General features: G+C 47.6%; 1 protein-coding gene and 1 pseudogene across 8 annotated transcripts in view; both read right to left on the bottom strand.

Annotated features, from left to right (window-relative positions):
• Positions 1-14,643, bottom strand: part of LOC139267314 (clathrin coat assembly protein AP180-like) — a 375,181-nt gene that overhangs the window by 302,226 nt on the left and 58,312 nt on the right. The window lies entirely within an intron of this gene.
• LOC139266983 (forkhead box protein F1 pseudogene) lies at positions 1,173-2,090 on the bottom strand (annotated as a pseudogene).

The following is a 14,643-nucleotide window of genomic DNA, read 5'->3' as shown; positions in this document are numbered from 1 at the left end:
TAGCTGCATCCTGATGGCACAATAGATTCCAAAAATTGTGGCCTGAGACAAACTGTCAATTTCTACAAATCCCACTTGAAGGGGTGTTACCATCCATCCGATCTTACATTTTCACTGCACACAGTCTGCCAACATCATATACTTAAAACATTTATGTAATTGCAGTATTTAAACCCACTAATACTAAACCATCACACTTTCAACGATGTAACCACTAAAGAAACCATTAACTTTTAAGTAATGCAGCCCAGCACAAACCATTTGCTTACAATCCTCTTCCTGGAAAAGAACACCAACATGTGCTTTCTGCCTTAACTTATGCAAGTCCCTCTGGCAGCAATATCACTGCTTAGAACAGGATATTTGCATCTAGTCTACTGGTATGCACAGTTTTAAACTGTAGAAAATCGAGGAACAACATTACTTCAATCATTGCCTAAATATAGGCTTTGTAAAACAGTAGAATTGGCATCCGAGACAAGTAGGAGTGAGGTTTCCCACTCCACAAATTTTCCAGTAATATTTAAGCTCGATTGCCACAATGTTCCTATCACCAAGGCAAGGAGCTGAAAACTTGAAACTTGTCATACAAAAGAATTGGTGAGCTATATCACTGTCTTTGACAGTGTAAATTGAGTCATCTGAAAGGTTGAAATATTGCCAATTTCTGTCAATATTGCCCTGCAATGATTTGATCAGTTTATTTGTTTGCTTGATAGAGTTAACTATTTGTGTAGAAGATACAAGATACTCGTGTTAAATGCAACATTTCTAATTAAACTGCCAGGACAAGCTTGTTCCCCTGAAGAACTCGGGGTTGAAATCAAAATTAGATGATAAAAATACCATCTAACAAAGTAAAAGCATGCAAAGACACGGTTCTTTTTATAGCCTCACACCATACTGGGCATCTTGTTTTTTTGAGCAGAGGAAGCAATAGTGAAACTGAAGTAGTACCTGCATGCAAACATTTGCAAAGCTACAAGTTGCACCAGGTTAGAAAAACAACCAAGGGCCATGAAGTTACTTTTATACTAGCCTTCTAGTCAGTACAGGTTGAACCCCTCATCCTGTACTCAGGACCTGACCTGTGCCAGACAAGAGAATTTGCCAGACCACGGGAGGTGACGCCAAACCCAGACCCCAGACTTAAAAATCCCACTGTCAAAGTTTTAGAATTGCTTCCCACAAAAGCTATTTTTGCTAATCTGTAACTGTAGTACCATGGGCTCCATACCTTGTATATCGGCTGTGTTGTGGCCACTTTGATATAAATAGGACTGATCTAGGGAGTGTGCTTGCAGGTTGGAAGTGAGATTTGCCGACGGGTTGCATGGTGAGAGGGGCTGCTGTTTGATGCAAGGAGCCCCTTTGTTCAGCGTGGAGGCCGAAGGAGCCTATGCTGAAGCAGAGGTAGTGTACATGGATTGCGGCTCCATCACCCCATCGCCGGTCAGCAAGGGAGACGCAGGCAGGCAGTGAGCTGTCGTCGTGGTTAGGTCAGTCTCCGACTGAAGATCCTGTGCAGCTTCCCATGTAGTGACCATTGTTGGCCGAGAGGAGAGAGACAGAATGTCCTGGTAAACCCATCCAGTCAACGTTGCTGGGCAAATGTCCATTCATCATGCTGATGCTATTATCTATAGAAAGGCCGTTGGGGGCGCAGGAGATGGGCCTTCTTGATCTTTGGAAGTTATAGGTCTCTGGGATGTGGTTGAACCCCAATCCGTTCATCATGCTGTACATGGGCTGAAGGGCTTGGCATTTCCTGCAAAAGCCCCTCAGTCTGTACCTGAACATGAACTCGCTGGCTGGGTCAATGATCCAGTCATGGCTTTTGCCAGGTCTGTCCAGGCTCTTGGGCAGTTTTATGAAGCACTTTCAAGGAGAGGTTGTGACACATGGAGTCTCTGAAAAAAGGGAAGCGGCTCTGGAGGAACTGGTAGATCCCGCTGCGAGTCAGCCACTTGACGAGAGCGCTCTGGATAGCCATCACAAATCAGGGCTATGTAGGAATACGGCAGCTTCGCCGGTAACCGTATACCAGCGTTTGTTTTCTTAGTTTTGGTAGTGGAAGTGGCTGGTTCCATCACAGAGGTCTGACAATGCTGCTAACAGAAGAACATAACATTGGAGGAGGAGTAGGCCACCTAGCCTCTCAAGTCTGCTCCGCCATTTAATAAGATCATGGCTGATCTGATCATGGACTCAACTCCACTTTCCTGCCCTCTCCTCATAACCCTTTATTCCCGTACCGCTCAAAAATCTGCGCCTTAAATGTATCCAATGACCCAACCTCCACAGCTCTCTGTGGCTGAGAATTACACAGATTTACAACAGAGAGAAAAAAATTCCTCCTCATCTCAGTTTTAAATGGGCAGCCCCTTATTCTGAGACTTTGTCCCCTATGAGTGGAAATAGCCTCTCTGCATCCACCTTGTCGAGCCCTCTCATTATATTATATGTTTCGATAAGATCACCTCTCATTCTTCTAAACTCCAATGTGTATAGGCCAATCTATCTTCATAAGTTAACCCCCTAATTTCCAGAATCAACCTAGTGAACCTTCTCAACAAGTATATCCTTCCTTAAATACGGAGACCAAAACTGTATACAGTACTCCAGGTATGGCCTCACCAATACCCTGTACTGTTGTAGCAGGACTTTGCTGCTTTTATACTCCATTCCCCCTTTGCAATAAAGGCCAACATTCCATTTGCCTTCCTGATTACTTGCTGTACCTGCATACTAACTTTGTGTTTCATGCACAAGGACCCCCCACAGCTCCCTCTGTACTGCAACACTTTATAATTTAAATGGAGAAAAATTGCAATTTGCTGTTCTATTTTTTCTGCTGAAGTGGATAACCTCACATTTTCCCACATTATACTCCATCTGCCAAATGTTTGCCCACTCACTTAGCCTGTCTATATCTCTTTGCAGATTGTGTGTCCTCCTCACAATTTGCTTTCCCACACATCTTTGTATCAGCAGCAAATCTGGCTACATTACACTCTGTCTCTTCATCCAATTCAGTAAACGCATTGGTGGTCATTTTGCAACATTCTATAGACTCTGGATCAGTTCCTATGGATTGGAGGGTAGCTAATGTAAGCCCACTTTTTTTTTAAAAAGGGAGAGAAAAAAAACAGGGAATTATAGACCGGTTAGCCTGATATCGTTAGTGGGGAAAATGTTGGAATCAATTATTAAAGATGTAATAGCAGTGTATTTGGAAAGCAGTGACCGGATCGGTCCAAGTCAGCATGGATTTATGAAAGGGAAAGCATGCTTGACGAATCTAGAATTTTTTGAGGATGTAACTAGTAGAGTGGATAAAGGAGAACCAGTGGATGTGTATATTTGGACTTTCAAAAGGCTTTTGACAAGGTCCCACAAGAGACTCGTGTGCAAAATTAAAGCACATAGTATTGATGTGGACAGAGAACTGGTTGGCAGACAGGAAGCAATGAATAGGAATACATGGGTCCTTTTTAGAATGTTTACAATATACATTAATGATTTAGACAAAAAGGAATTGAGTGTAATATCTCCAAGTTTGCAGATGACACTCAGTGTGAGCTGTGAGGAGAATGCTAAGAAGCTACAGGGTGACTTGGACAAGTTAGGCGAGTGGGCAAATGCAGTATAATCTAAATAAATGTGAGGTTATCCACTTTGGTGGTTAAAAACAGGAAGGCAGATTATCTAAATGGTGACAGATTAGGAAAAGGGGAGGTGCAACGAGACCCGAGTGTCATGGTACATTAGTCATTGAAAGTTGGCATGCAGGTACACTAGGCGGCAAATTGCATGTTGGCCTTCAGAGGATGAGAGTATAGGAGCAGGGAGGTCTTACTGCAGTTGTACAGGACTTTGGTGAGGCCACACCTTGAATATAGTGTACAGTTTTGGCCTCCTAATCTAAGGAAGGACATTCTTGCTATTGAGGGAGTGCAGCAAAGGTTCACCAGACTGATTCCCGGGATGGCAGGACTGACATATGAAGAAAGACTGGATCAACTGGGCCTGTATTCACTGGAATTTAGAAGAATGAGCATATTGAATGGTGGTGCAGGCTCGACGGGCCGAATGGCATACTCCTGCATCTATTTTCTATGTTTCTATTAACATAGATTATATATTAACGGCTGGGTCGTTGTCAGCAGTACCCGGTTTAAATAAACACCAAGATCTCCTCACCCAACACCCGGTCGAGCCCTCACTACCTCTGACCCGGCATTGCTCCCGCCCGCTCTGTAGTTCCTCATTCCGTCCCTATGGGAACCCACGGCTACTCCTGATCCCGACCCCATTTTCAGGCATGACGGCTGTGAAGCAGTTCCTATGTACAAGGGGAAATCATTCACCAATTTCATGCATAAAAAGAATTTCCATCCAGCCTCCAAGTCCAAGTCCAACATCAAAAAGGTGAGCGGCAGCTCGGGGCGGGTGTTGTTGGGATGGGGCAGCAACGATGTTACTGGGCCAGAGGGCCGCCCACCTGCTTTTGTGCCCCAGATCGGTGGCAGCTTTCAGCCGGTTTCACTTTGGTTGATCTCTGCTCCTTGGGCACCCAAGTGCTTTACCGCGTATAAGGATCTGTGTAAATACAGCAATCGTCCTTTCCCGGTCATCTTTCTTACTTTCCATACTCTTTAAAAAAAATTACTCAACTTGAACAATGGACAAAGCGCAACCCCTCGCTGGGAATAATGCCAGACCAGGGAGGTTGCCGGACCAAAGAGTGCCAGATTTGAGAAGTTCAATTGTACTAGTACTACAATCCCTGATGTGCGCACAAGTCTTGGGTAGACGTTTCAGGTGTGGGCCCCGTCAGATGAGGTGTGAGGAAAAACGGAGTTCTGCACCACCATGAAACAGCTTCAGTGTGCCAAATGATTTGTTCCATATCTGTAGAACACTAAAGTTAACAAATGTAAAGATATTTGTATTTAGAGGCTTTATCAAAACTACTTTATAGAGATTACTGTTGTCATATCGTCAAATGATCTTTCTTTCAATGCAAGAGGTATCAAGGAGAGTCATTTAACTCAATTTTAGGCAGTGATAGACGATTGCTTGATCAGGACAGTAAATATTGATAATTTGCAATTGCTCAGTTCTTACTTTTAATAAACTCAATTAATTGTTTATACTCTTCAGATAGCAGGGAACTTGGGCTAAGAGTACTCATGTCAATTACGGTGAAATATACAGAATTAGGTTGTTTTGTTTGATCCCTGGGCAATGCTACATTAACAGATGGTATGCTTAGACTTCAGTTCACAGGGATTACTCACTTGAGAGTAGTCTTTGGCACTGAAATAAGAAATAGCTTGACAAAGCAAGCCCATCATAACATGTTTTCTAAATAGTTTGAATAGTTACATGACAATATATTTCAAAAAAATGACAACATTTCAAATTTCATTTCTCAAAACATGTTATTTCCGAAATAAACTACTTGAATATAGTCAGTAAGAGCTCCTGTAAATGGTCTCAAATTTCATGCTTTGTTGTTTTGATGATTTATACAAAAACAATAATGACTTTAGCAGCTTCTAATAATGGCTCCCACCAGAGCCTTATGTCTCCTCCTCCATCAACAGACAGAAAGGAGGAGGTAAAGCAAGACCTACAAACTTCAGGTCCCAAAACACTATGTATGGCCAGTCTTATCGTCAATTCTGGAGACTTGTAGACAAAAGGTGCATGCTTTTAAATTTGTTCTTGGGATGTGAGCAACACTGGCAAGAACATACTTATTGCCCATTCAGTTGCCCAGGGAATGTGGTGGTGGACCTTCTTCAACTACCACAAGCTCCCACAATCTTGATAAGGAATTCCTGAATATTGTCCCAGGTACAACAAACAGTAGTGCATATGACAGGGCAGTGTGTGACTTGGTGGTGGTGGTGGTGTTCCCACATCTGCTATTTTCCTTCTTGGTAATACAGGTTGCAGAGGAGGAAAATATTCTCATGGTAACTTTGGTGATTTGCTGCAGTGCATCTTGTCGATAGTGTGGCAGTGGCACCAGATGAAGCAAATTGCTATGTGCTGGATGGTGTTGAGCCTCCAGAGTGCTGTTTAAGTTGCACCCAATTAAGCAAGTGATGAGTATTCAATCACACTTATGACAAGCCTTGAAAATGTTAGAGAGGCTTTGAGGGATCATATAGAATCATAGAAATTTACAGCTCGGTCCATCGTGTACGCGCAGACGGTGAGCTACACATCAAAAGTATCCAGCTTCTGCCCTGCTTTGCTCTTGGACAAATGGGGCTGGATTTTTGGGTTTTTTGCATTTTCGACCGTTTCCGGGTGCAAATCACAGTGAAATCCAAAATTTAGCACCGAGTTAGCATTGGCGTAACTTTTCGCCAAATGAAATTTCACGAGGAGCATTAGCGCTAATTGCAACGTTGCACGAGAGAACGTGCACGCTGGAACCGTAAGTTCTGGTGCTTAAAAAAAAAACTGGCCGTTCTGCGCATGCGCAAATTGTTTTTTTCTTCACCGTGTTTTTAGTTATCTGTCTGATCGCAAACGCAAATGCAGGGCGCAGCTGTGCACATGCGCAATACACCTGGGGCTGAATCAGCCATTTTAAAATTGGATTTTGATCATGGACGACGAGTCGTCGAGACAGCATGCCAAGCGATTTAGCCAGGAGGCAAACGAATCTCTAGTGGGGGCTGTGGAGAGAAGATGGCAGGAGTTACATCGCAGGGGTGGCTCTAGATCCCGCCATCCATTTTTAAACTCAGAGGGCAATAGCTGAGGAGTGGCACACAGTGCCAAAAAAGTTCAATGACCTTTCGAGGGTCATAAGTGATTACAATTTTTATTGTATCCTCCTTCATTACTTCAGTTATAAATCTGACACTTTGTTCTCATGCTTTTGGTGCCCGTCAGCAGTCTGAGGGTGTTCTCATGCTGTTGCTGTCTCAGCAGTCCGTGGGTTGCCTCCTAAATTCATGACACATAGGTAGGCTTAGTTTGGCACCCTATTTGCCATGATCTTTACACATTAAGATTGCTTTCTGAGATCTCATAAGATGTCTCCGCACTTTGATGTCCTCTTGGTGAACCACGTGCAACTTCCAAGGCCATTAAATAGAGGACTGTATTACATTCAGATAGTATGGTACAAGTGCTTTGGTGGCTGTGTGTAACCATTCCCATTTTCATCTTTGCAGGCAAAGTCGTCTCATAATCGGCGCAAGCAGGTGAGGACAGGCGGCGGTCCGCCTCAGATCCTGCCACTCACCGACCTTGAGCGAGTGGCAGGCCTCATCGGCGTCTCAGGTCAGGCAACTGCCACTAGGGGTGCTGACCCCCGCTTCGATACTGAAGGCAAGTCCTGCACACTCCCTGGGCTGAGTTGAGGCAATGTCATGTAGAGTCTGTGGAGTAGGATTGGGGCAATGTCATGCATTGTCTGTGGACTAGATATAATGGAGTAGCGGCAGTCCTTCAAATGAGCCACTGCTATTGCGACCTTCCTCATGTCACCGTCACTTCCCCAGGAGATCCAAGAGCTAATAGATCGCAAGCGCAGGGCGTTTGAGCCTTAAACAACCCAATGTGGGAACAGCAAAACAGCATTACAGACGGCTCAAAGCGGAGGTCCAACAGAAAACCCGGGACCTAAAAAACAGGTGGTGGATGAAGAAAGCACAGGAGATATAGCAGCTGGCTGACAACCATGATGTGCGAGGATTCTTCATCGCAGTCAGTCAAGGCCACCTACGGGCCAAACACCCAAGGCCCTACCCCACTGACGGCCAAGAACGGGAAAACGTTCATCAAGGACACCGAGGCAGTCAGGGCCCGCTGGAAGGAGCACTTCGAAGATCTCCTCAAATCGAGACTCTGCCTTTGACTGGAGTGTTCGCAACTCCATCCTGCAGCATGCTACCTGCCACCACCTCAGAGACCCCAACGCTGTACGAGGTAGAAAAAGCCACAAGACAACTCAAAAACAACAAGACTACGGGCGCGGATGGAATCCCTGCCGAGACATTGAAGTATGGCACGAATACACAACCTCATCTCTATCATCTGGAGGGAGGAGAGCATGCCGGGGGATCTCAGAGATGCAGTAATCATGACCATCTTTAAAAAAAAAAGGGGACAAGTCTGACTGTGGCAACTACAGAGGAATCTCCCTGTTATCAGCCACTGGGAAAGTTGTCGCTAGAGTCCTCCTCAACCGTCTTCTCCCCGTGGCCGAGGAGCTCCTCCCAGAGTCACAGTGCAGATTTCGTCCCCAACGGGGCACAGAGGACATGATTTTTGCAGCTCGACAGCTACAGGAAAAATGCAGAGAACAGCACCAGCACTTTTACATGGCCATCTTCAACCTTACAAAGGCCTTTGACACTGTAAACTGCGAGGGTCTATGGAGTGTCCTCCTCCGTTTCAGATGCCCCCAAAAGTTCGTCACCATCCTCCGCCTGCTCCACGACGACATGCAGGCAGTGATCCTTACCAACGGATCCATCACAGACCCAATCAAAGTCTGGACCGGGGTCAAACAGGGCTGCGTCATCACCCCAACCCTCTTAATCTTTCTCGCCGCCATGCTCCACCTCGCAGTCAACAAGCTCCCCACTGGAGTGGAACTAAACTACAGAACCAGTGGGAACCTGTTCAACCTGCGCTATCTCCAGGCCAGATCCAAGACCACCCCAACCTCTGTCGTCGAGCTACAGTATGCGGACGACGCCTGCGCACACACAGATGCCGCACTCCAGGACATAGTCGGCGCACAAAAGCTTGGGCCTTATGCTAAATATCTGTAAGATAAAAGGTCCTCCACCAGCCTTTCCTCACCACACAGCACTGCCCCCCAGTCATCAAGATCCATGGCGCGGCCCTGGACACAGTGGACCACTTCCCACATCTCGGGAGTCTCCCCTATCAACAAGAGCAGGCATCGACAACAAGATCCAACACCATCTCCAGTGCGCCAGTGCAGCGTTCGGTCGCCTGAGGAAAAGTGTGTTTGAAGACCAGGCCCTCAAATCAGCCACCAAGCTCATGATCTACAGGGCTGTAGTAATACCTGCCCTCCTGTATGGCTCAGACACGGACCATGTACAGTAGACACCTCAAGTTGCTGGGGAAAGATCACCAAAGATGTCTCCGCAAGATCTTACAAATCCCCTGGGAGGACAGGTGCACCAACATCAGCGTCCTCACTCAGGCCAACATCACCAGCATTGAAGCACTGACCACACTCGATCAGCTCCACTGGGCAGGCCACATAGTCCGCATGCCAGACACGACTCCCCCAAAGCAAGTGCTCTAGTCGGAAGTCCATGGCAAACGAGCCAAAGGTGGGCAGAGGAAACACTACAAGGGCACCCTAAAAGCCCCACTGATAATGTGCAACATTCCCACTGATACCTGGGAGTCCCTGGCCCAAGACCGCCTTAAGTGGAGGAAGTGCATCCGAGAGGGCACTGAGCACCTCGAGTCTCAACGCTGAGAGCATGCAGAAATCAAGCGCAGGCAGTGGAAAGAGCATGTGGCGAACCAGTCCCACCCACCCCTTCCCTCAATGACTATCTGTCCCACCTGTGACAGAGTCTGTGGGTCTTGTATTGGACTGTTCAGCCACCAAAGAACTCACTTCAGGAGTGAAAGAAAGTCTTCCTCTATTCCGAGGAACTGCCTATGATGGATGGATGCTGCTTACCACGCGTCTGTTGCTTTCTACTTCCGGATGACCAGCCACAGCATCCCTCAATAGCAATACTCCACGTCAGGCCATTGTGTGGAAGGTGAGGAAGAACAGGACAAGTTTACAGATCAGCCAACTCCAGGGCAGATGCAATCCATCCGTTTTACCACCAGCACTCACCTCGTCTGAGGAAATGACGCAAGTTTCTTGGGGTTCAACAACTCAGAGGCTCCTGGCACTAGTGGCGTGCAGCAACACAGTATGGGGTCGAATCCCGTATGCCATTTCTCTGGAAGGGGAGTTGGCAAAGTTGGTCTGCTGAGACAAGTAGACATGGAACTGGACATGGTGGAAATGTCCAGGGAAAGCATCCAACTCACCCGTCAGCTACTTAATGTCTTGGGTAGGATTCCTGGGACCAAAGAAAGTCTCACTGCGACCATTACGGAGGTAGGATCACAGATTGTTGGTGCGAGCTGTGAAACCCGTGAGGACATCACTGTCCTCACGAGTCTGGTGGCCTCCAGCAGTGACACTGCGTGGCATGAACATTTGTGGAATATGGTGCATCACAGGCACAAGCTCTGCTTCAGCTTGGGCAGGTGATTGCGGCGGGAGTGTTAGTGCACTCTCTCTGCACTCCCATGTCACACCCAGACCCACACCACCTGTGACTGTCGACGCCGATGAAAAAGCTAGTCAGTCAGAAGGCGGGCCTTCCACGCCACGAGCTGGTCCAGTGTGCCTCCAGGCGGCATCTCCATTGTGTCTCCCCCCCCCCCCCAACACAGCAGCGCTCTGACAAAGTTGCTACACGCCATCTTGGTATCACTTGGGTTAGGAATGGGGTAAGGGTCTGGACGGGGGAAGCTGGTGGTAAAAGATAGTGAGGCAGGGGTTGCTGCATGTATGGTGCTGATGCTGGATGCATCCTATGTTTTATGATGTTCGGATTTATGTTGTTCATAATGTTGTTGAACTATCACACTGCTGGATGCAGCTAATTTGTTAGTTTATTAAAGTTTACAAAAATTATTTTGTTCTCCTTAACCATTCCTGTGTAGGGTTTCATTTGCAAAATAAGAGGAAGTTGGGCAACGTTTACTCGTCAAGCAAAGCATTCAATTATGAGCTGCTGACATAAGGCTTTTGCAGCGGCAAAATTTCCACAATGCCTCCCGTGGTTGTGGCGCCATGGGTTCCTCACCAGGTTCCTCTTCCTCAACCCCACCCCCATCCCCCCCACCCCTCTCTCCTGAGGTGGTCCTGCAATCCCCACTGGCAAATCCTGTCCCCTCATGATGGCCAAGTTGTGTAGCATGCAGCACACCACAATCAACTCAGACCTGCTGAAGGGAGTATTGCAGGCAGCCTCCAGAATGGTTCAGGCATCGGAAGCGCTGCTGGAGTACTCCAATTGTCTGTTCAATTATGTTGCAGGTGAAGGCATGGCTCTCATTATAGCGATGCTCAGCTTCTGTCTGAGGGTTCCGGAGGGGGGTCATGAGACAGGTGGCGAGGCCATAACCTTTGTCCCAGCTCTAGCCTTGTGGTTGATGCTGGAACATGCGTGACACACTGCTCTCACGCATGATGATATCATGGATGCTCCCTGGATATTGGACATCGACTGCCATGATGCGCTGAGTATGGTCGCAGATGATCTGTACATTCATGGAGTGGAATCCCTTTCGGTTTCGGTAAACCTCTGGATTCTCTAAATGTGCTCGCAGGGCTATGTGCATGGAGTCAAAGGCACCCTGAACCTTGGGGAAGGTATCAAATTGTCTAAAACCTACAGCCCTCTCAATTTGGGTCTCCTTGGTCATTGGAAGTTTATGATCTCCATCCTCTGCTTACAGTGGAGTAGTCACCTGGCGAATGCAGCAATATGTAGCATGCTGCGAGATGGAGCATATGACCCCCGCTGATGCCTGGAAGGAGCCAGAAGCATAGAAGACAAGTGCCAGTCACCTTCACCTCGACGGGCAGTGCAATCCTGTTGCCATTGGTAGGCTGTAGGTCTGCCTGTATGAGCTGGCATATCTCTGTGACCCCCTCTTTTCGGAAGCATAGCCTTCTAACGCACTGTGCCTCAGAGAACTGTAGGTATGAGTGATGTTCCCTGTAAGCTCGTGGGGAGTAAGGCGTCCTCCCCATACGTCTGCGACCTCTTTGATTACGCCAGCTCAACGCCGTACGAATATAGCAGCCAGGATTATTGACTCCCAACATAGCATCGCCCCCATCTTTTAAAATGTCCTTAAATGTGCATTAAAACTAGAAACTTACAGAAACTTCAATCAAAAGTATGCAGTAACGCAGCATTCTTCTCCCAATGCTTTTACTCACTAACAACTGCGATTTTCTCCTCAGTTTTCAAGATGGCGCCGTCAGCGCCTTGTGCGCCCTGGGCCCAACTGGTTTTTCTTGCTGGATTCCCGGGCAGACATTAAATCGGGTGATATGCTTGAAAGTTCCGCCCGTGGCGCTAGTGCAGCAATGCACGACAATTTAAGTCATCCAAACGGTCAAAACAGCAAGCGGATGCTAAGTTTTAGCACTGCTGCAAAACCATTGGTTAAAGTTCCAACCGGGCGCAAAATCTTGTGCGCCTCGTTTCACGCCCAAAAATTCATTTTTGCACCCCGCCAAGGCACTAAAGAACCGAAAATCCAGCCCAACAGCTTAACATATCCACTGGTGATCCCAAGATGTTGGTGAGAAGTGGTAATTATACAGTACCTAAATGGCGTAAATGTTGCCAACCACTTGCCAGCCAAAGTCTACATTATCCAGGTCTTGCCGTAGGCTAGTCCAGGCTGCTTCATTATCAGAAGAGTTGTGAATGGAGCTGAACACTGGAATAGACAGCGAACAGATTATTGATAGGGTGACTCAAATTGGTTCAGTTGAGGACATTTTCCTAATGAATTCCTGCATCATCATCATCATAGGCAGTTCCTCGAATGAGGATAATTTGCTTCCACACCAAAAAGGAATGAGTTTGCAGGTGTTTCAATGAAGGACCCGATATTCCAGTCCTGAACTCAAGGGGTGGGAGATACTCGTGCCTGGATTTTTTTTTTAAATAAACGTGTGGTGACCGTTGCACATCAGCCACCACACGGGCTTGACAGAGCTAGGCCTTTATCCAGTGGCAAGTGTTAACCAGGAAGACTGGAGACCTGCTCCGCTGCACGGACCTAGTACGCACACATATCGCAGTGTGGGCTGGGCTGCGCTGCCCCTGGGTCCATGGTTTTTCTGGGCACCGTACCCAGTTTGCTTCACCTACGCCACGATCTCTCACTGCACCTCCGCCACAAAATATTCGCTGCACCTCCGCACCAAACATTTGCCGAATCTCAGCCACGATCCCACACCGCTCCTCCGCCATATTTCTGCCTCAATCTCTCGCTGCTTCTCCACCTCAATCATTCGTCACACCTCCGCCACGATCGCTCGTCGCACATCCACCCAGACCTTCCGACTACTCTGCTGTACCTGGGCCCCGCCGATATTCCTGCCTTTATGCCACTTTTGTAACTACCTGAATAAACCTGTTTAATTAGTTTAATGTGTTATGAAAAGTATCTGGTGTAAGGGTTGTTGTGTATTGCTCTGGTACATTAAATGTATGATAAGTACAATGGTGCACCACAGAGGGCGCTGTGGAGAGAGACCTGAAAGTCCCTGCACGAGGCAGTATAAAAGGCTGCCCACCACACCTGTGGGGCACTCTGGAGCTGTCCAATAAAGAACTAAGGTCACAGCAGTTAGATCAACATCAGACCGTGTGGAGTCAGTGATTTGTGTGCTCCATACACCACATTGGCGATGAGGAAGCGGACGAATTCTACGCAACTATGGCCACTCTGGGCTCGCTAAAGGATTTTATCATCGGCAATGATTGGGAGGCCTTTACGGAAAGGCTCGAGTACTACTTCACAGCAAACGATCTGACGGAGGACACGAACGCACTGAGAGAGAAGCGTAAAACGATATTGCTTTCCAGTTGTGGCGATGAGGTTTACTGTCTCGTCAGGGATTTGCTGGCACCCAGGATCACCAGGGACAAGTCATATGAGGAGCTGATTGAACTCATTCTTGACCAGTTGAAACCGAAGGAGAGCATCCTCACGGCCAGATACAAATTTTACCATCACTGCAGACCCGAGGGCCAGGAAGTCACCAAATACGCTACAGACCTCAGGAGACTCGCGGCGGCGAGAGATTTTGGGTCACACCGACGAGGTGCTGCGGGATGTTTTCGTCATGGGGATTGGCCATGAGGGCCTCCTTCACAAGCTGCTAGCCACGGAACCCAGTCACCCTGACAAAGGCCATCACCATCAGCTGGGCATATATGACCTCGTCGTGCAGCACCAAGCAAATGATCCACACAGTCTCTAACCCGGCAGGCACTGTCCAAAGGATATTGGCCACCATGGACAAAACTGCAGAGGGCAGAGAGCACGGACCTCGGGGTCCTGCCTGGAACTCAGAGTCTGCTGAGGGGGGCCAATCAAGCAGCACCATGCTGGCGCTGCGGAGGAAGCCACGGAGCTCACCGGTGCAGGTTTGCGGAGTATACGTGCAATACCTGCCACATTAAAGGCCACCTTCAGCGCATGTGTAAAAGAAATCGGACTCACCATGTGGCTGAGGAGATGGGGGATGATCCAATGTTCAGTGAGGAGCAGGCAGAAGATGATGAGGTGTTGGGACTGTATACGTGCACCGACGATTCGCCCCTAGTGATAATGGAAGTAAAAATTGACGGAGTCCCAGTGAGTATGGCAGTGGATACGGGATCGGGTCCGTCGTTGATGAGTCAGAGAACTTTTGATAAACTGTGGGATAACCCGGCTGCACGACCCAAGCTGGTCCCGGTCACAGCAAAGCTGCGTACTTACACCAAGGAACTGATTCCTGTTCTCGGC

The sequence above is a fragment of the Pristiophorus japonicus genome, chromosome 7 (genome assembly GCF_044704955.1).
Source record: "Pristiophorus japonicus isolate sPriJap1 chromosome 7, sPriJap1.hap1, whole genome shotgun sequence".
Taxonomy (NCBI): Eukaryota; Metazoa; Chordata; class Chondrichthyes; family Pristiophoridae; genus Pristiophorus; species Pristiophorus japonicus.
Note: the sequence above shows the minus strand (reverse complement) of the source record. Positions and strands in the feature narration are given on the sequence as shown.